Source organism: Mobula birostris, chromosome 25 (genome assembly GCF_030028105.1).
Source record: "Mobula birostris isolate sMobBir1 chromosome 25, sMobBir1.hap1, whole genome shotgun sequence".
NCBI classification, from domain to species: Eukaryota; Metazoa; Chordata; class Chondrichthyes; order Myliobatiformes; family Myliobatidae; genus Mobula; species Mobula birostris.
In genome coordinates, this window is record NC_092394.1 from 40,349,814 (window position 1) to 40,370,826 (window position 21,013).

Consider the following 21,013-nt stretch of genomic DNA (forward strand, 5'->3'; position numbering starts at 1 on the left):
ACATTTCCTCTTTCCTGCACTTTAGCTTGCCTGCAGGTCAGGCAGGGACTGGACAACATGAAGACAGGTGGCTGGCACCACTGGTGTCTCCAGATCCAAAGGAGGAATGGAGATTGTGGGCATCGATACCGATACCTCTCGCACGCAAAGTGAGAGTTAGTCGCAGTCTTCTAAGTTCCTCTAGGGGTTGCTGGGAAAGGGAGGTGAATCTGAGGCATTCATTTTGCAGAAAGCTGAGGAGGCCAAGTCACTGGGTGCATTTAAAGCAAAGATGGAGAGGTTCTTGATTGATAATGGGGTTAAGGGTTGTGGGGAGAGGGGATGATAAAAAAACTCGGTTTGATTGAATGGTGGAGCAAACTCAAAGGACCAAATGGACTAATTATGCTCCTACAAGGGGCAATTGATAAGTTCATGGCCTAAGGTAGAAGGAGTCAATTTTAGAAAACCTAGCACATTTATTTTTCAACATAGGCCCCTCCTACATGTACACACTTAGTCCAGAGGTCGTGGAGCATACGGATCCCTTCTTTGTAGAAGTCGGCGTCTTGGATCTCCAGAAATTGGTCCACAGCAGGGGTGATTGATAAGTTCATGGCCTAAGGTAGAAGGAGATGAGTTATACAACTCTCGTTATATACACGTGCAGCTCAACTCTTTGAGTGAAAATGCAGAAAGTTTGAAGTTAATAACATCTCTTTTTCCTTTAGGCCACAAACTTATCAATCACCTCTGCTGTGGACCACTTTCTGGAGGTCCAAGATGCTGACTTCTACAAAGAAGGGGTCCGTATGCTCCACGACCACTGGACTAAGTGTGTAAGTGTAGGAAAAACAAATGTGCTAGGTTTTCTAAAATTGACTCCTTCTACCTTAGGCCACAAACTTATCAATCACCTTCGTATGTTTTATAGTCTTATGGAGAGTTGTCTAAACCAGCAGTCCCCAACCACCAGGCCGCGGACCGGTACCGTGCTGCAAAGCATGTGCTACCGGGCCGTGAGAAAACGATGTGAGACAGCTGCACCTTTCCTCATTCCCTGTCACTCACTGTTGAACTTGAACATGGGGTTGCCAACTGTCCCATATTTGCCGGGACATCCCGTATATTGGGCCAAACTGGTTTGTCCCATACGGGACCTCCCTTATCCTGTATTTCCCCCGCTAAGGTACAGCGTTCCTATGAAACCTTTCATGCCGAAGTGGCGTGAAACGAAGGAGCAATTACCATTAATTTATATGGGAAAAATTTTTGAGCGTTCCCAGACCCGAAAAATAACCTACCAAATAACATATAAAACCGAAAATAAATAACACTAACAGATAGTAAAAGCAGGAATAATATGATAAGTACACAGCCTATATAAAGCAGAAATAAAGTATGTACAGTGTAGTCGGGAAGATGAAGGCAAAACCGATTTGTGGGGGAAAAGAATCGGCACGTACGCGCACATCACATGCGCACACAGGTGCCCGCGCAAGGCTTCATGGTCATGGTAGTCTTTCCTGGGGTAAAGTGTCCTGGGATTTGACTGCTACGTTTGTCCCTTATTTGGGAGTGCGAAAGTTGGCAACCCTAACTGTAAAAGATATGCTGAGGTGAGTTTAACCCTACTTGAACACCACCCCCCCACCCCCCCGGGTCAGCTGGTCCGCAAGAACATTGTCAATATTAAACCGGTCCGCGGTGCAAAAAAGGTTGGGGACCCCTGGTCTAAACTGTGTGTTGACTGACCTGTTGTCTCCTGCGGATGGCTATCCTTGTCTGCTTCCAAACTTTCGCTGTGAAAAATACAACATGTGGCTCACAGCTTCACTGAGCCAAAGCATTGATTGTAACAAATGATGGCAGAAAAGGGTAGGTGACATTGGATACTTCAGACTAGTGAGAGTCACAGGAGCAGTGCTCAGAGGTTCTGTGACCATGGTAATTAAAATAGGAGGTTTGAGCTAAATCAGCAGAATCTGGCTACTTAACTGAAATCAGCTGCTCTGTGATGTACAGTTTGCTTAGAAACGGAGTTTTACATGGCAGTAAGTGAATGCTTCATAGGAATTCACTAATTGGACCTTACTGTAACCAGTCCCAATAAAATCAATTCACGGTAGATGCCTATAGTGCTTTTCCTAGTGTTTATTATCTGACTGAGGAATGAGCTTTGCAAAGGAAGCTGGTCACTTCAAGCTGCAAATGTTGACAAGAGTCCTATTCATATCTGTAAATAGAAAAAATCATTGCTTATTCAAAAAGCTATGTTTCTTTATTTTATTAATGCAAAATAAATGTTTTGGACCACAGGGTCTCAGTGAATCGATTATCCATCTTCTTTCCTGGAAAGTATGTCTGTCTCAGTCTCACTTGCAATTGATTAAACATCAGTTGGCTGTGTGGCATCATGCTGAAATCATACATAGCCCTACAGACCTCCTTAAAGGGAAATTCACCATCATTATCCCCTTTACAGAGCCTTACGACACAAACTTTGTCCAGTCATATTCCAGAATCAGAATTAATGTCACTGCCATATGTTGTGAAGTTTGTTAACTTTGTGGCAGCAGTGCAATGCAATACATGGCAAATATAGAAGAAAAGAATTACAGCAAGTATATATATGTATGTTAAATAGTTACATTTATGTGGAGATATGTGACAAATATGATTATATGATATATATGTACAGCATCTGAAATACATCTTATGGAAATGTTTGTTTGATGATAAAATTCAATTAAAAATAAATTACAAAAAAAAGTGCAAAAAGAGGAATCATATAAAAAAATTCATGGTTTTAATGTTCATTCAGGATTCGGATGGTAGAGGGGAAGAAGCTGTTCCTGAATCGCTGAGTGTGTGCCTTTAGGCTTCTGTACCTCCTAGCTGACGGTAACAGTGAGAAGAGGACGTGTCCTGGGTGCTGGGGAACAATCCAAGAACAAACTCATCTGCCCCTGCTCTAATCAAGGCCCTGTAATTGCTTGTGCTTTGCATCGTCCTCCCTTAAAAGGAGCTGCATTCTTTGCCTCGTGTTTTCAAGGTGCTAAAGTATCCCATGGTCCAGTATCCCGATATGCTGGAAAGTATTTCTCCTCATTCCCTAAGTGATAGTGTTAATTTGGAACCTTTATTACTGTCCTTCCGACCAGAGAACTGTTTGTAGATTTAGTCTGTCATAACGTCATGCAACATAGAAACAGGTCTTTTGGCCCACCTCATCCAATCCAACCAAGATCCCTAAGTAATTGAAGCCTGTTTGCTTATATTTGGCCCTTGGATCTCTAAACTTTCCCTGTCAATGTAATTGTCCAAATATTATTTAAATGGTGTAATTGTACCAGCTGGTAGTATCTCCCCATATAGTTGCCACCCTCTGCATGAAAAACCTGCTCCTCAGATCTCCTTAAGTCTTTCCTCTCATTCGCCCTGATTAAACGCTTCCCAGTCTGTCTCAGTGGGAATAACATCAGGTTTGAGTTTGCTGCAATTACTGAGAAGATTACAGTGTCACCAGGGAGACTAGAATGTACAGCAGGAGCTGACTCACCAGGTTTCTGAGGCATTCGAGTTCTACATTGGATTGAATTTGGGATTTTTTCCACTCTTCCACATCATAATCAGGCCCAAAGTGGTGGATAGGATGCTTGGCGGTGTGGTGCAAGGCACTGTTGCAGAACATATGATATGTGTGCCTTCAGCCGGTGAATGAAAACATCCTCTTCTACCACATGGCATAGAAGTGACCAATGTAAACCTATCTTTCCTGTGTTGCAAATTCAAAACTGATGTAGGAACACGCGCAAAGTGCTGGAGGAACTCAGCAGGCCAGGCAGCATCTATAGAAAAGAGCACAGTCGATGTTTTGGGCCGAGACCCTTCATCTGTCCTGCTGAAGGGTCTCGGCCCGAAATGTCGAATGTACTCTTTTCCATAGATGCTGCCTGGCCCGATGATTCCTCCAGTATTTTGTGTGTGTTGCCTGACCTCCAGCATCCGCAGGTTTTCTTTTGTTTGTGATTGGACTAATACAAGAAAATCTGTTTACATGGATACACAGAAATGGACAACGTTCACTCGGTGCGATAAGGAGTGCTTTATTTAGGTTGAAGTTGAACCTAAGACATATTTCTCAGTTGCACTTGGTATTCTGGTCGGGTTTTACACTTCTCATTGGGCATAGTTTGCAGTGGCTTGGATTCAGTCCTGACATCTGGTGCTGTTTGTGTGCAGTTTCCACCTTCTCCTTGTGACGTCCGGGTTTCTTTTAGGTGCTTTGGTTTGCTCCCACATCCTGAAGACGCCAAGAATGTGCAGGTTGGTAGGTTATTTGGCCACTATAATTTGTCCCTAGTCAGTGGTAGAACCTGCGGAAAGTTAATACGAAAGTGGGAAGGCAGTGGTAACCAGGTGGGAAAATGGGCTGAAAAACGGCAGGTGGAATTTAATGCAGATAAGTGTGAGATGTCGTGCTTTGGGAGGACAAACTAGGGTAGCACTTACACAAGGAATGGTAGGGCAGTGAGGAGTGCGGTAGGGCACTGAGGAGTGGGGTAGGACAGAGGGATCTGGGAATGCAGATCCATAATTCCTTCAAAGTGGCGTCAGAGGGAGATAGGGCTGTGAAGAAACATTATGGAACTTTGGCCTTCATGAATCAAAGCACTGAGTACAAGAGTTGGGATGTTACGTCGAAGTTGTATGAAGTGTTGGTGAGGCCTAATTTGGAACATTGTGTGCAGTTCTGGTCAACTATCTACAAGAAAGATCTAAGCAAGATTGAAAGAGTGCAGAGAAAGCTTGCCAGGACTTGAGGACCTGATCTATAGAAAAAGGTTGAAGGAAACCGGAGCATAAAAGAATGATGGGAGATTTGAAAGAAGTATACAGAAGTATGAGGCGTATAAATCGGTTAAATGCAAGCAGGCTTCTTTTCCCAGTGAAGTTGAGTGAGACTAGAACTAGAGGTCAAAGATTAAGGGTGCAAAATGAAACGTTCAAGGGAAACATGAGGGGGAATTTCTTCACTCAGAGGGCAGTGAGAATGTGGAGAAAATTGCCAGCTGAAGTGGTGGCTGCAGATTTAATTTCAACATTTAAGAGAAGTTTGGATAAGTACATGAACGGGAGGGGTATGGAGGGAAATGTTCCAAGTGCAATTTGATGGGACTAGGCAGAACAAGCATTAGTCATGGATTAGATGGGCCAAAGGGCCTGTTCCTGTGCTGTACTATTCTATAACTCTATGCCTCTATAATCAATAAAAATGGGCTAAGATAGGATTATTGTAGAAACGGGTGCCTGATGGCCAGCACAGATTCTATTTCCATACCATATCTCCTCATGACTCCGAGATTCTATTGGAAGACCATGAGGCCCAGCAAAAGCTATTTTATGGATCTTGGATATTTCACACTGTTCCCATGCCCCTACTTAGTCACTCTTTCTTCTCCCCTTTCCAGCGTTGCCGCCAAAGTATCAGCAGAATTTTATTTTGGATACTTGTTCTCAGGGAGCATGGATTCTACAGAGAGCAGGTAGTTCATTCTGGCCACAAAGACTGATATGAATCTTCAGAAGGCCTTTGACAAGATGCTGCACATGAGACTGTTAAATAAGAAGAACGCCCATGGTGTTAGAGACAAGATACTAGTGTGGATAGAAGGCTGGTTAGAAGCTAGAGAGAGGGGATTTTCAGGATAGCTGCCGGTGACTCGAGAAGTTCCACAGGAGTCAGTATTCGGGTGGCTATTTTTCACGTTGTACATTAATGATTTGAATGAAGGAGTTGAAGGCATTGAGGTCAGGTTCGCTGATGATACCAAGATAGATGGAGGGACAGGTAGAGTTATGGAGGGAAAGATAGAGTTGTGGAGGCAGGGAGTCTGTAGAACCTCCTGGGCAGGTTGGGAGAGTAGGCAAAAAAGTGGAATATAGTGTGGGACTATGCACTTTGCTAGAAAGAATAAAGGTGAAATTGGAAGAAAATTCAGAAATCAGAGGTGCAAAAGGTCTTGTAAGTCTTAGTTCAGATTTTCCTCACAGGCTGAGTCAGTAGTTTAAAAAAAAAGGCAAGTGCAATGTTAACGATCAATTCAAGAGGTCTAGGTTAGAAAAACAAGGATAGACTGCTGAGACACAAGGAAATCTGCTGGTGCTGGAATTTCAAGCAACACACATAAAAGTTGCTGGTGAACGCAGCAGGCCAGGCAGCATCTCTAGGAAGAGGTACAGTCGACGTTTCGGGCCGAGACCCTTCGTCAGGAGGCTTTGTGAGGTGTTGGGTTATTGGGAACAGTTTTCACCCTGCATCTACGGAAAGAAGCATTGGCCCTGGAAGGAGTCCAGTGGAGGTTCACAAAAATGATCCTAGGAATGATAGAGTTAACATATGAGGGGACCTTGATATCTCTGGGCCTATACTTGATGGAGTTCAGAAGGAGGAGGGTAGATCTTATTGAAGCATACTGGAAACTGAAAAGTCTCAATAGAGCAGGGGTTCCCAACCTTTTTAATGCTTTGGACCAATTAAGCAAGGGTCCATGGAACACCTGCGAGTGAATATGGAGAGGATGTTTCCATTTGTAGAGCAGCCTAGGATCTGAGGGCACAGCTCGGAGTAAAGGGACATCTCTTTAAAAGTGAGGTGAGGATGAATTTCTTCAGCCAGGTGTTGGTGACCCTGTGGAATTCATTGAATAAGGCTGTCAAAGCCAGGTCATTGGCAGAGATTGATAGTTCATTGACTGGTGAGGGGGTTAAGGGTTACGGGGGAGAAGGCAGGAGAAGATGGGGATGAAAAATCAGCCATAGTGGAATGGCAGAGTAGACTCGAATGACCTATTTCTGCTCCTATATCTTATAGTCTAGAGTAGCCAAGAATCTTTGGGAAATTTAACAAACAGAGCATTTTAAGTAGAGATACTTTTGAGGCCAAAATGTTGAATATCGTGCTAATCAAGGCACAATTTGTGTAGAGTCGAAACCTTTCCAGTTTGGATGTTTATGAACTGACTATTTACAGGCAAGGTTGGCTCACTTCAATGACTTAGTGGAGTGCTCAACAAATTGCGCACTGCCAGTCAGGGACCGGTGAGTCTGAAATGTCAAATGGCAACAGAATGATTGAACACTGTTGCCAGAGTAAAATTTACTGTTTGTCTGCTGGTCACGGAATTCTCTGTGCTGGAAATGGTGCTTGGAAGCTAAAAATAAAATGAAGGATAATGTAGATACTAAGGTAAAGGAAAATCCAGGAGTAAAGTGACCAGAAGTTGCCTGAAGAAGCTGACATCAGCCAGCAATGTGACCAACGGCAACATCCTTCAGACGGTTCACAAAACTGCTTCTTTCCCTTCTTCTTCTTCTTTTGAATATGATTCTGCTGCTGCTGGAGCCTGTGACTTACATTGTGTTGTTGTTTTGAGTCTCGGACTGGCGCTTTGAGTCTTTGAGGGCGTTTGGTGAAGTTTGCAGCGCAGTGTGCAACCTGGAGGCTAAGTTGCCTGGAGACAGGGTGTGAGCCCGTGATCGATGGCATTTCTCACCGATCTCGCTGACGAAAGTTTTGAGCAGGATTGAACTCAACGAGGACGAGAGTGGAAGGCAAGCGGGTGTTCAGCACCATCTGCCTGCGTTTGACCGGTCTCTCTCACCCTCTTGCTTGCCATTGCGGGAGGAAGGTGCCCGCATTTGAATGGCTTCTCTCTCTCTTCTCACTCAATGCTACTGGAGGATGGTGCCGGAATCTTGGGTCTTGGGCAAGGTTTAATCGATGCGGTTTGTAGATTGCACACTGCAGTTCCTGTTATATAGGTTTCTGGTTTCTGGTTCCTCCTTTTGTTATTGCTATCTTGTGTGATGTTGATTGGGGTGGACTAGCTCTGTGGCTTGCAGTCAATTAATGACACAGAGCTAAATTGAACTGAGCAGGCCTGGACTGTTTCAATGACTCTGTGGTTTGATGGTTTACATTCTGTGGTTTTTGCTGTTTGCATGATTTGTTCTTTTTTTGCATGTTGGGTGTTTGATACTTTCTTTGAAAGGGTTCCATGGTGCTTCTTTGTTACATGGCTGCCTGTAGGAAGACAAATCTCAGGGTTGTATACTGTCTACACACTTCGATAATAAATGTACTTCGAACTTAGGACATCTCTTGCACTGAATTGACACTGATCTAGACAAATGACCGCTTTATGCATGTTATTACACGAAGACTTTCCGAATGATATGACTGAGTTACGGATACTTTAAACCCATGAAATCAGTAACGTCAGACGATGTGGAGGCATTTAAGTAAGTGCTGTAGCTGAGATCCCTGTGCCCAAGGTAGAAGTAATGTGCTTCAATAAAACAGCAATGCTCCCCCATTCTGAGGATCTCAATGATTGGCTTCAATCATCAACAGCTGAATATCAATCCTTCACCACTGGAACAACACACTATTTCTCCAATTTAGTCACCTCGCAGTTGAGACTAACATTTCTATCTTTAATAGGCATCCGTTAGTCTCATGAGACCATGGATTTGCGCCTTGGAAGGCTTCCAGGGCTCAGGCCTGGGCAAAGTTTTATGAAAGACCAGCAGTTGCCCATGCTGCAAGTCTCCCCTCTCCACGCCACCGATGTTGTCCAAGGGAAGGGCATTAGGACCGATACAGCTTGGCACCGGTGTCGTCGCAGCGCAATGTGTGGTTAACTGCCTTGCTCAAGGACACACACGCTGCCTCAGCCAAGGCTCGAACTAGCAACCTTCAAATCACTAGACGAACACCTTAACCACTTGGCCACGCGCCAACACATTTCCATCTACGTTGCCAGTTATACACCACAGACCAGAAACTGTCAGTTAACAAATGAACAACAAAGTCCATCAAAGGGATGCTCTTGGCAGTAATGAAACACACTCAGACCTCCTGTGCTCATCTGCCACAGAATGCTTTAAGCTAACTAGGGGGATATGGGTCATCTATATGGACATGGGATTAGTTTAGAATGTCATTTTGGTGGGTATGAACTGTTGAGCCAAAGGGCCTGTTTCTGTAGAGTATGATTCTATGACTGTGACCGCCGCTCTCTAAACATTCCCTCACCTTGCAGATGTGGCTGAGGAAGAGGGGGTGACAATCAGGCCGAAGTAGTAACTTTCCTGCCACAGCATCCCCTGCCTGCCCTGCATCACAATTGAAAACACGAGAAAGTTTGCAGATGCTGGAAATCCAAGGCAACACACGAAAAATGCCGGAGGAACTCAGCAGGCCAGGCAGCATCTATGGAAAAGAGTATAGAATCCACGTTTTGTGCTGAGATCCCCCAGCATTTTGTGTGTGTTGCTTTGGATTTCCAGCATCCATAGAGTTTCTTGAGTTTGTGATACTACTATTTCTACTGCAAAGTCTCTTTGAGGGATGCCTACCCTGAAGAAGTTTAAATCTTCCCTGCAACAGGAGTTCAGTGATACTCTCTCTCACTGCTCCCCCTTCTGTGATCTCTGCCACCCTCTGGCTCTTTGATCACGTGCTCACCCAGACCCGCTACCATTGCCATGTATCTTCCTTGGGAACTTCTCTTTACTTCATCCCACCCCACGGTCTCCCAGTTTCACCTGTCACCTACCACCTTGAACTTCTTTCTCCACTCCCCCCACCTCCTTATTCTGACTGTCTTCTCCTCTTTCTCTCCAGTCCTGATGAAGGGTCTCAGCCCGAAACGTCGACTGTTTACTCTTCACCATCGATGCTGCCTGACCTGCTGAGATCCTCCAGCATTTTGTGTGTGATCCCAATCAAATGCTGCCTGGAATTGTGGTTGTCCATCTTGGTCAGGTCCAGAGCGTGTCCCGGCAGGAGTTTAAATCAGGTTTCAAAGGGGTTGGAGGCGAGTGTTTACATTATTGGCACAATGCCTGTCGAGAATAATGGAGGGCTGACTCACTGGAGGTTGGATGACATGAAAGGTGACATCAGGGTGGTCCACACTGTACGTTCACAACAGGGAGGGAGTGAGGGAGTGCTGCGTGATCGGAGAAGCCACGGCTGTGTCAAGGTGTGGAATATCACACCCTTTCCTGTTTCTCAGTGCAGAAGCCTTGTGTAAGTGGCGGAAGTGGCTCGCTATCGACCCGCCCACCCATTAGCCTCCCGCTGCAGGTATCTGCCCCGCCTGTGGAAGTTTATAGTTCATCCATAGGCCTCATTAGTCACCTCAGAACCCACAAACCGGGAGAGGAAGCAAATCATCCTCAGTTGCAAGGACTGTCCAAGGAGTTAGTCACCCTGTTGCAAGTGCTCCACCACTGAAATTCATTCTGTTGGAATCAGAATATACAGTAACATGATTCCACTACTACATTTATTGCTAGTCCAGGTTTATCTTCTTTTATTTATCTTAGTTAGAGATACTGCACACTAACGGGACCTTCAGACCCAATGGACCCAGGCAGCCCAGTGACACCCACGTGACCCATTAACCTGTAGATGTTTGAAACCTGAAGGAAAGCAGAGCCCCCGGAGGAAACACAGAGGATCAGGTGGAGAATGTACGCACTCCTTACAGACAGCGACGGAAATGAGTCCGGATCGCAGGCACCGTAATAGCCAGACACGAAACACTACTCTACTGTGTCACTCACATTCTTCTGAGAGTTTCAAACTGAAAATGGTTTTTATTTGTCTTGGTGCTATTTCTCCTTAGACTGAGAAGAAGTGAAGCCTTCAGGAGATTTCATGAGGTTACTGCTTGACCTTGGAACATAGAACATAGAGCATAAAGCTTTATAGCAAAGTACAGGCCCTTCAGCACATAATGTTGAGGCAACCTTTTAACTTACTGTATGATCAATCTAACCCTCCTTTCCCGCATAGCCCTCCATTTTTCTATCATCCATGTGCCCATCTAAGAGCCTCTCAAATGTCCCTGTTGTATCTGCCTCTACCACCACACCTAGCAGCGTGTTCCATGCATTCATCACTTTCTGTGTAATAGACCAATCTCTGACAGCCCCCATACTTACCTCTTACCACCTTAAAAATTATGCCACTGTCTATAAGCTATTTCCACCTTGAGAAAAAGTCCTCCAATCAATCTGTGCCTCTTATCATCTTGTACACCTCTATCAAATTGGAAAGTGTATGGCCCTGCACTTTGATGGAAGAAATAAATGGGCAGACTATTATTTAGATGGGAAGAAAATTCAAAATGCAGAGATGCAAGGAGACTTGGGAGTCCTTGTGCAAGGTACCCTAAAGGTTAACCTGCAGGTTGAGTCAGGTGTGAAGAAGGTGAATGCGATGTTTACATTCATTTCTAGAGGTATAGAATATAAGAGCAGGGATGTGATGTTGAGGCTCTATAAGGCACCCGTGAGACCACACTTGGAGTATTGTGTGCAGTTTTAGGCTCCTTATTTTAGAAAGAATATACTCACATTGGAGAGGGTTCAGAGAAGATTCACGAGAATGATTCCAGGAATGAAAGGGTTACCATATGAGGAACGTCTGGCAGCTCTTGGGCTGTATTCCCTGAAGTTCAGGAGAATGACGGGGGATTTCATAGAAACATTCCAAATGTTAAAAGGCCTGAACAGATTAGATATGGCAAAGTTATTTCCCATGGTAGGGGGTTTTAGGACAGGAGGGCACAACTCCAGGATTGAAAGATGTCCTTTTAGAACTGAGATGTGGAGAAATTACTTCAGTCAGAGGGTGGTAAATCTGTGGAATTTGCTGCCATGAGAGGCTGTGGAGGCCAAGTCATTGGGTGTATTTAAGGCAGAGATAGATAGGTTCTTGATTAGCCGGGGCATCAAAGGGTATGGGGAAAAAGCAGGGGAGTGGGGATGACTGGATGAAATGGATCAGCCTATGGTTGAATGATGGAGAGGCTTGATGGGCCGAATGGCCTACTTCTGCTCTTACGGTCATATGGTCTTAAATCACTTCTCATCGTTCTTTGCTCCAGACAGAAAGCTCACTCAACTATTCCTCATAAGACATCGCTCTCGATTCCAGCCAGCATCCTGGTAAATCTTCTCTGCACACTTTCTTTTTTTGGCGTGTGCGTCTGCGTGTGCGGATCCGTGCGTGTGTGATGTTGGCGGGATGATGTCTTTTTCATGCCTTTACAAGGTGCGGAGTGAGAGAGAGTCTGTGTGGCGCACCACTCCTCACACAGACATTTCGCAGTATTTTTCCCTTTATTTTACGAGGTGGAGTTGCGATCTCGACACTCAACCCAGCACGGATGGAAAGCGTACTCGAGAGCGGACCCGACTGGTTTCGAACCCAGGAACCTCCATTCCAGAGTCCGGCACTGATGCCGTTGCGCCACCAGCCGGCCCCTCTGCACACTTTCTAAAGCTTCCACACCCTTCCTGTGTTCAACCAGAACGGAACACAATATTCCAAGTGTGGTCTAACCAACATTACTCGATGTCACCTGACTCAATCCCCAGAATAATGAAGACCAACACTGTATATGCCTCCCCAGAGCCTCTGCATTCAATACATTATTCTCTGCAAGTTCCGCCATCTTCAACAGGCCATATCTTTACCTCCTGCCCCCTCCCATCTCTGCTTTCTGCAGGAATCACTCACTCCATGATTGCCTTGTCCAGTCGGCCTTCCCCACTAATCTCCCTCCTGACACATACCCCTGCAAACGACTGAAATGCTGCAGCTGCCTATTTACCTCCTCCCTTACCTCCATTCTGTGCCCCAAACATTTCCTCCAGGAGAGGGAGGCCTGTGAATCTGTTGGGGTCATCTACTGCATCCGGTGCTCCCAATGCGGCCTCCTCTACAATGGTGAAACCCAAAGTCAATTGGGGGACCACTTTGTTGAGCACCTCCACTCCATCCACCAAGAGTGGAACTTCCCATTGGCCAACCTTTTTAATTCCTATCCCCTTTCCCATTCCAAGAGGAAACTGAGGAGGTGATAGATAGGGGACACAAGGAGGTGGAGTCACCCCTAAGTTGCAGGAGGCAAGTAACTTGGTGACCGTCAGGAGAGGGAAAAGAAATGGGCAGCCAGAGCAGAGCATCCTGTGGCCATTCCCCTTAATAATAGGTGTACCATTTTGGACATCATTGGCGGGGGGGGTGTGGAGACAAAATGACAAGCAAGAAGGCAGAGAGATTGGTGTGACTCTGTTGGTAGAAAATGAAATCAAATCCTTAGAAAGAACTGATGTAGGATCAGAAGATGTAGAATCGTTGTGGGTTGAGTTTAGAAACTGCAAGGGTAAAAAGATTCTGGTGGGAGTTATATACAGGCTTTAGAATAGTAGTCATGATGTGGGTGACAAATTAAAGCAGGAGTTAGAAAAGGCATTTCAAAAGGCAATCTCACAATAGTCATGGAGGATTTCAATACGCAGCGCGATTAGGAAAATCAGGTTGGTGCAGATTTTGATTAGGGAGCTGAAGGCAAAGGAACCCTTTGGAGGCAGTGGTTTTAATCTGATTGAATTCACCTTGCAGTTTGAGAAGGGGAAGCTAAAGTCAGATGTATCAGTATTACAGTGGAGTAAAGGGAATTACAGAGAGAAGAGCTAGTCAAGGGGGACACTAGCAGGGATGACGGCAGAATAGCAATGGCTGGAGTGTCTGTGAGCAACTTGGAAGGTGGAGGATAGATACATCCCAAAGAAGAAGTATTCTTTTTTTTTTTGGCGTGTGCCTGCGTTCATGTGAGTCTGTGCGTGTGTGTCTGTGTGTGCGTGCGTGCGCGTCTGTGCGTGTGCGTCTGTGTGTCCGTGCGTACGTAATGATGTCTTTTTCATGGCTTTTACAAGGTGTGGAGCGAGAGAGAAACTGTATGGAGCGCCACTCCTCACACAGACATTTTCATAGTATTTTTCCCTTTATTTTATGAGGTCAAGTTGAGATCTCGACACTCAACCCGGCACAGATTGAAAGCGTACTCGGAAGCGGACCTGACTAGTTTTGAACCCGGGAACCTCCGCTCCCGGGTCTGGCGCCGATATCGTTGCGCCACCAGCCGGCCCAAGATGTAGTATTCTAAAGGCAGGATGTCACAACTGTGGCTGACAAAGAAGTCAACATAAAAGCAAAAGAGAGGGCATATAATAAGGCAAAAATGAGTGGGAAATTAGAAGTTTGGGAAGCTTTTAAAATCCAACAGAAGGCTATATTTAAAAAGCTATAAGGAGGGAAAAGATGAAATATGAACGTAAGCTAGCCAATAATGTCAAAAATGACACTAAATGTTTTTCTGATATATAAATGGTAAAAGAGAGGTAAGATTAGATATTGGACCAGTGGAAAAGTAGTAATGGGGGACAATGAAATGGTGAATGAACTTATTAAGAGTTTTGCATCATTCTTCACTGTGGAAGCAGTTTGCCGGAAGTTCAAGAGTGTCAGAGGGCAGGAACGAGTGCAGTTGCTATCACTAAGTGAGAAGGTGCTTGGGAAGTTGAAAGGTCTGAAGGTAGATAAGTCACCTGAACCAGATGGACTACACCCAAGATTCTGAAAGAGGTAGTTGAAGAGATTGTGGAGGCATTACTCATAATCCTTTAAGAATCACTAGATTATGGCATGGTCCTGGAGGACTGGAAAATAGCAAATGCCATCCAATCTTCAAGAAGGAGGGAGGCAGAAGAAAGGAACTCAGAGGCCAGTTAGTCTAACTTCACTAATTGGGAAGGTGTTGGAGACATCTCCCAACATCTGAGGATGAGGTTTCTGGGTACCTGGAGGCACATGATAAAATAGGCCAAGGTCAGCATGGTTTCCTTAAGAGAAAACCTTGCCTGACAAGTCTGTTGGAATTCTTTGTGGAAGTAACAAGCAGGGTAGACAAAAGAAAATCGGCAGATGGTGTGTATTTAGATTTTCAGAAGGCCTTTTACAAGGTGCTACACATGAGGCTACTTAACAAGATAACAGCCCGTGGTATTATAGGAAAGATACTGTCATGGATAGAAGATTGGCTGATTGGCAGGAGGCAAAGTGTGGGAATAAAGGAAGACTTTTCTGATTGGCTACTGGTGGCTTGGGTCAGTGTTGGGGCTAATTCTTTTTTCATTATTTGTTAATAATTTGGATGATGGATGATTGGAGAAAATTCAAAAATCTGAGGTGCAAGGTGACCTGAGAGTCTCATACAGGATTCCCTAAAGATTAACCTGCGGTAGGTGGAAAGGAAGGCAAATGCAATGTTAGCATTCATTGTGAGAGGCCTGGAATATAATCAGATCAGAATCAGGTTTATTATCACCGGCATGTGATGAGAAATTTGTTAACTTAGCAGCAGCAGTTCAATGCAATACATAATCTAGCAGAAAGAGAGAAAAAAATACTAAACAAAATAAAACATAATAATAAATAAACAAGGTAATCAATTACGTATATTGAATAGATTTTTAAAAAATATGCAAAAATAGAAATACTTTATGTTAAAGAAAGTGAGGTAGTGTCCAAAGCTGCAATGTCCATTTAGGAATCGATGACAAAGGAGAAGAAGCTGTTCCTGAATCGCCGAGTGTGTGCCTTCAGGCTTCTGTATCTCCTACCTGATGGTAACAGCGATGACTGCCATCATCATCATCAGGTGCTGTGTCCAGTTTGAGCTTTGGCTGCCATGGCCCACACACTCCTGTTTCGGGTCAAGTGGATCAATTCATTGGTATTCATTTCCAGTTCTCTGGCTGCTGTCTCCATCATCATTTGTCTTTGTCTTCCTCTTGCTTTCTTCCCTTCAATCTTTCCCATAATTACCGTGCACTCTAACTCCTCTTTCCTAATCACATGTCCAATGAAGTTATGTTGCCTTTTCATGATCTCATACATTATTTCTCTTTTTGTATTTGCTCTGTTCATGACATCCTTGTTAGATATTCATTTCATCCATGATATTTTTTGCATCCTCCGCAAAAACTACATCTCTGCTGCTTCAGTTCATTTCCTCATGTTACTAGATATTGTCAAACATTCTGATCCATATAGCATAACTGGATAAATGTAACATTTCAGTACTCTGAGGCGGGTTGTTATGCCTAGTTTAGTATTGGTCAGTAGACTCTTCATTCTCGTAAAGGTGTCTTTTGCAATCCCTATTCTTGTTTCGATGCCTATGTCGCACCTGCCATCTGATGTCACCCAGCTTCCTAAGTAGCAAAAGTTCTGTACTTGTTTTATGTCTTCTCCATTTATTCTCAGCCTGCAGATAGGATTCTCCTTCTTTTTGGATATCACCATACATTCTGTCTTTTTTCAATTGATAGATAGACCCATTTTTTCACTTTCAACAACCTGTTTGTCTATAAATTAAGTTTTGTAGTTCTTCCTCCATACTTGCAATTAACACAGTGTCATCTGCATATCTGAAATTATTGATGTTTTCACCACCAATGTTGATTCCCAAGATGTCTCTTATTTTTTGTAATATTGTTTCACTGTACACATTAAATAAATCAGGGGAGAAGACACACTCTTGTCTAATGTCTCTCTTGATTTTCGTAAACTGACTCACTTCTCCATTTATTCTTACAGCGGCAGTTTGTTCCCAGTACAGATTTCTGATTAGGCGGAGGTCTTTCGAATCTAGATCTAGTGTTTCCTGTAATATCTCAAATAACTTATTGTGCTTCACTTTATCAAATGTTTTTGTGTAGTTGATAAAACAAACGAACAAATCTTTTTGCACTTCAGTAGCTCATTCTGATAGTATCCTTCACATCAATATTGCGTTTCTTGTACCTTTGTCTTTCACAAAACCACGTTGTTCTTTGCCTATTTTAGCTTGTATCTTGCTTTTAGCTCTTGTCATCAAAATTCTTAGACGTATCTTGTTGATATGACTCATTAGGTCCTATGTAATTAACATTCAATTGCTCCAGGTTTCTTAGGAAGAGTGGTAAATACTGATTTTTTTCATCTCTGCTGGTATTATTCCAGTTTCATAAATGTCATTGACTAAATCAGTAAGTTTTTCAATTCCATAATCTTCAAGGGTGATAATTTGTTCTATTACTAATTCATCAGGACCGGCTGCCTTTCCTTTCCTCATCTTATTTATTGCATTACGAACTTCAAATTTTAAAATACTTAGACCTTCAATGTTTTTCTTAATTTCTGGTTTTTCTCCTCGATCATCTTCAAACAATTCCTGAATATACTCTGTCCAACTGTTCATAATCTCATCTTTTTCCATGATAATAGCACCGTCCTTTATTACCTGATGGTACAGTGAGAAAAGGGCATGCCCTGGGTGCTGGAGGTCCTTAATAATGGCATTGCCTTCCTGAGACACTGCTCCCTAGAGGTGTCCTGGGTACTTTGTAGGCTAGTGCCCAAGATGGAGCTGACTAGATTTACAACCTTCTGCAGCTTCTTTCAATCCTGTGCAGTAGCCCCTCCATACCAGACAGTGATGCAGCCTGTCACAATGCTCTCCACGGTACAACAATAGAAGTTTTTGAGTGTATTTGTTGACATGCCAAATCTCTTCAAACTCCTAATAAAGTATAGCTGCTGTCTTGCCTTCTTTATGACTACATCGATATGTTGGGACCAGGTTAGTCATAGTCATAGTCATACTTTATTGATCCCGCATGAAATTGGTTTTCGTTACAGTTGCACCATAAATAATTAAATAGTAATAAAACCATAAATAATTAAAGTAATATGTAAATTATGTCAGGAAATAAGTCCAGGACCAGCCTATTGGCTCAGGGTGTCTCACCCTCCAAGGGAGGAGTTGTAAAGTTTGAGGGCCACAGGCAGGAATGACTTCCTATGACGCTCTGTGTTGCATCTTGGTGGAATGAGTCTCTGGCTGAATGTACTCCTGTGCTCAACCAGTCCATTATGTAGTGGATGGGAGACATTGTCCAAGATGGCATGCAACTTAGACAGCATCCTCTTTTTAGATCCTCAGAGATCTTGACACAAGAGAAGGATGTAATGTTCAGACTTTATAAGGCACTGGTGAGACCTCCGCTGGAGTATTGTGAGTAGTTTTGGGCCCCTTATCTATGAAATCATGTTCTGGGATTGGAGAGGATTCAAAAGAGGTTCACAAAAATGATTCCAGGAATGAAAGGCTTATCATATGAGGAGTTTTTGATGGCTCTGGGCTTGTACTCGCTAGAATTTCAAATATGGGAGGATCTTATTGAAACATATTGAATATTAAAAAGCCTAGATAGAGTGGATTTGGAAATGACCAGAGGGCACAGCCTCAAAGCAGAGGGATGTCCACTTAGAACAGGGATGAGGAGGAATTTCTTTAATCAAAGGGTGGCGAATCTGTGGAATTCATTGCCCCATGCGGCTGTGGTGGCCTCTTGATGCCAGGGTGTGAAAGGATAGGGGCAGAAGGCAGAAGAATGGGGTTGAGAGGGAAATGGATCAGCTGAGATCAAATGGTGGAGCAGACTCGATGGGCCAAATGGCCTAATTCTGCTCCTATGTCTTATGGTCTTATGTTGGTCTATTTTGTCACGACAAGACGACTCACAGCATGGATGAGCAGCACTTCATATGTCTAGGCAGCCTCTAACATGACGGCATGAATATAGATTTCTCCTTCTGGTAAAAAAATTCGCTCTCCCTTCCCTGTTCTTTTTTTCCCCATTCTTGTCTCTTACCTCTTCTGCTCATCTGTCTATCACTTCCCCAGGCCCCCCTCCTTCTTCCTTTTCTCCCACGGTCCACTCTTCTTTCCTATCAGGTTCCTTCTTCTCTCGCCCTTTGCCATTCCCGCCCACCTGGCTTCACCAATCACCTAGCTAGTCCTCTTTCCCTCCCGAGCTTTTTATTCTGCCGTCTTCCTCTTCATTTCCAGTCCTGAAGAAAGGTCTCAGCCTGAAATGTCAACTGTTCATTCATTTCTATAGACGCTGCCTGACCTGATGAGTTTGTCCCACATTTTGTGTGTGTTACATTATTCTTTATAATTGCAGCCCCCCGGCCACCCTCAGGGTCGCTCGGCTCGCTGTTGTCTAGGGAAACAGCCTCGGCCCCGCCAAACTGGGTAATTCGTTTGTGTGGATGCTGTGTGATGTACTCCACCCCGCCCAAATAACAGACATTACACCAGATGCAATTAAATGATTTACAGTTTATAGATATTACTGGAACTATATAATTAAAAGAGAATAAAATATAAAAGGAAAATAAAAGCGCCACACTTATCAAAGTTCAATCTCTTTGTGCACAAAAACAGTTGGAGCTCAAGGACCTTCTTCTTCACCCTGCGACCCCCTCGGACCACCTCGACCGGCCGCCTGGGACCAACAACGGTGGTCGACCAGACGCTCCACACGAGTCCGTCTCCGTCTCCTCGCCGAACGTCCCGCTCGGGGTCCGACCCCGTTAGCGGACTCACAGCACCTGGTCCATCCTCTGTCTCGCTCTCCCGCCTTCTGCCCCAAAACCCCGCGCATACAGTATCTTCAAATACACCAAAACCATAACAACTATCCCAATTGGTTAATAGCACCCTCTTATCACCCTCTAAACCACAATAAGCTGCTAGTGCAAACTTTCTCAGCGTTAAAGCACAACAAAGCCGCATTCCCCAGATTAACATAACAAAAACACCATTTTAATTAGCCTCCGCAGTAACATAAAAATCGAAACCCCCTTACATAACCCTATCAACTTTCACAGCAACTTTGAGGGACTTATGGTCGTGGACCCCAAGATGCCTCTGTTCCTCCAGACTGCTCAGAATTCTGACGTTAACCCTGTATTCTGTCTTCAAATTCAATCTTCCAAAGTGAATCACTTCATACTTTTCTGATTGAACTCTATCTGCCACTTACCAGCCCAGCTCGGCATCTTCTCAATGTCATGTTGTAACTCTCAACAACTTTCTATATTATCTACAACAGCACCAAAGTTAATGTTATCTGCTAACTTACGCACCCACCCTTGGAAGTGAAGGAACCCTTCACTTCCTCCATCCAATTCACTTAACAAAATCACAAAGAGCAGGGGTCCCAGAATAGATCCCCGTGGAACACCACTGGTCACCGACCTCCAGGCAGAATGGACTCCATCTACAACAACTCTCAGCCTTCTGTGGGCAAACTAATTCCGAATCCATGCAGCCAGGTTTCCATGCCTCCTAAATTTCTGAACGCGCCTACCATGGGGAACCTTATCAAATGCCTTACTAAAATCCATATACAATACATCCACTGCTCTACCTTCATCAATGTGGTTTGTCACATCCTCGAAGAATGCAATCAAGGTTGCGCCCCTCATAAAGCCATCTATCTCTAATCAGATGGTGCTACTCCAAATGATTGTAAATCCTGTGTCTAAAATTTTTTCCAATAATTCTCCTGCCATTGAAGTAATGCACACTAGTCTGTAATTTCCAGGGTTATCTCTATTTGAACAAAGGAATGATATTTTCCAGTCATCTAGTTACTACTCCGGTGAGGATGCAAAGATCATTGCCAAAGGTGCAGCAATCTTTTCCTTTGCCTTTGTAGCAACCTGGGATATATCCTGTTCGGCCCCAGGGACTTACCTATCCTGATGCCTTTCAAAAATTCACCTGTCTCCTCTTTCTTAACATGACATGTTCTAGCCTATCAGCCTGTGTTGGGCTGCCTTCACAAACAACAACTCCTCCAACTCCAGGCATATGTTTCCTCTGTACCCCTAATCATTCTCCCCCCCCCACCTCACTCCAGTCATCCTCCTATTCTTGACATCCATGTAGAATGCCTTGGGGCTTTCCTTAATCCTAGTTGAAAAGTCTTTTCATGCCCCCTTCTAGCCCTCCTAACTCAATTCTTAATCTCCTTCTTGACTACTTTGCAACTCTCTAGATTCTGTCTGATCCTTGCTTCTAAACCTTGAGTAAGTTTGCTTCTTTCTCTTGACTAGATGTTTCATATCTCTTGTCAACCATGGTTCTTTCAACCTCTCGTTCTTTCCAACCTATCCAGAATCCCATTGAAGTGCTGACTAAGCAACCTCCACATTTCCATTGTGCATTTTCCTCAATACATCTGTTCCCAGTTTACGTTCCTG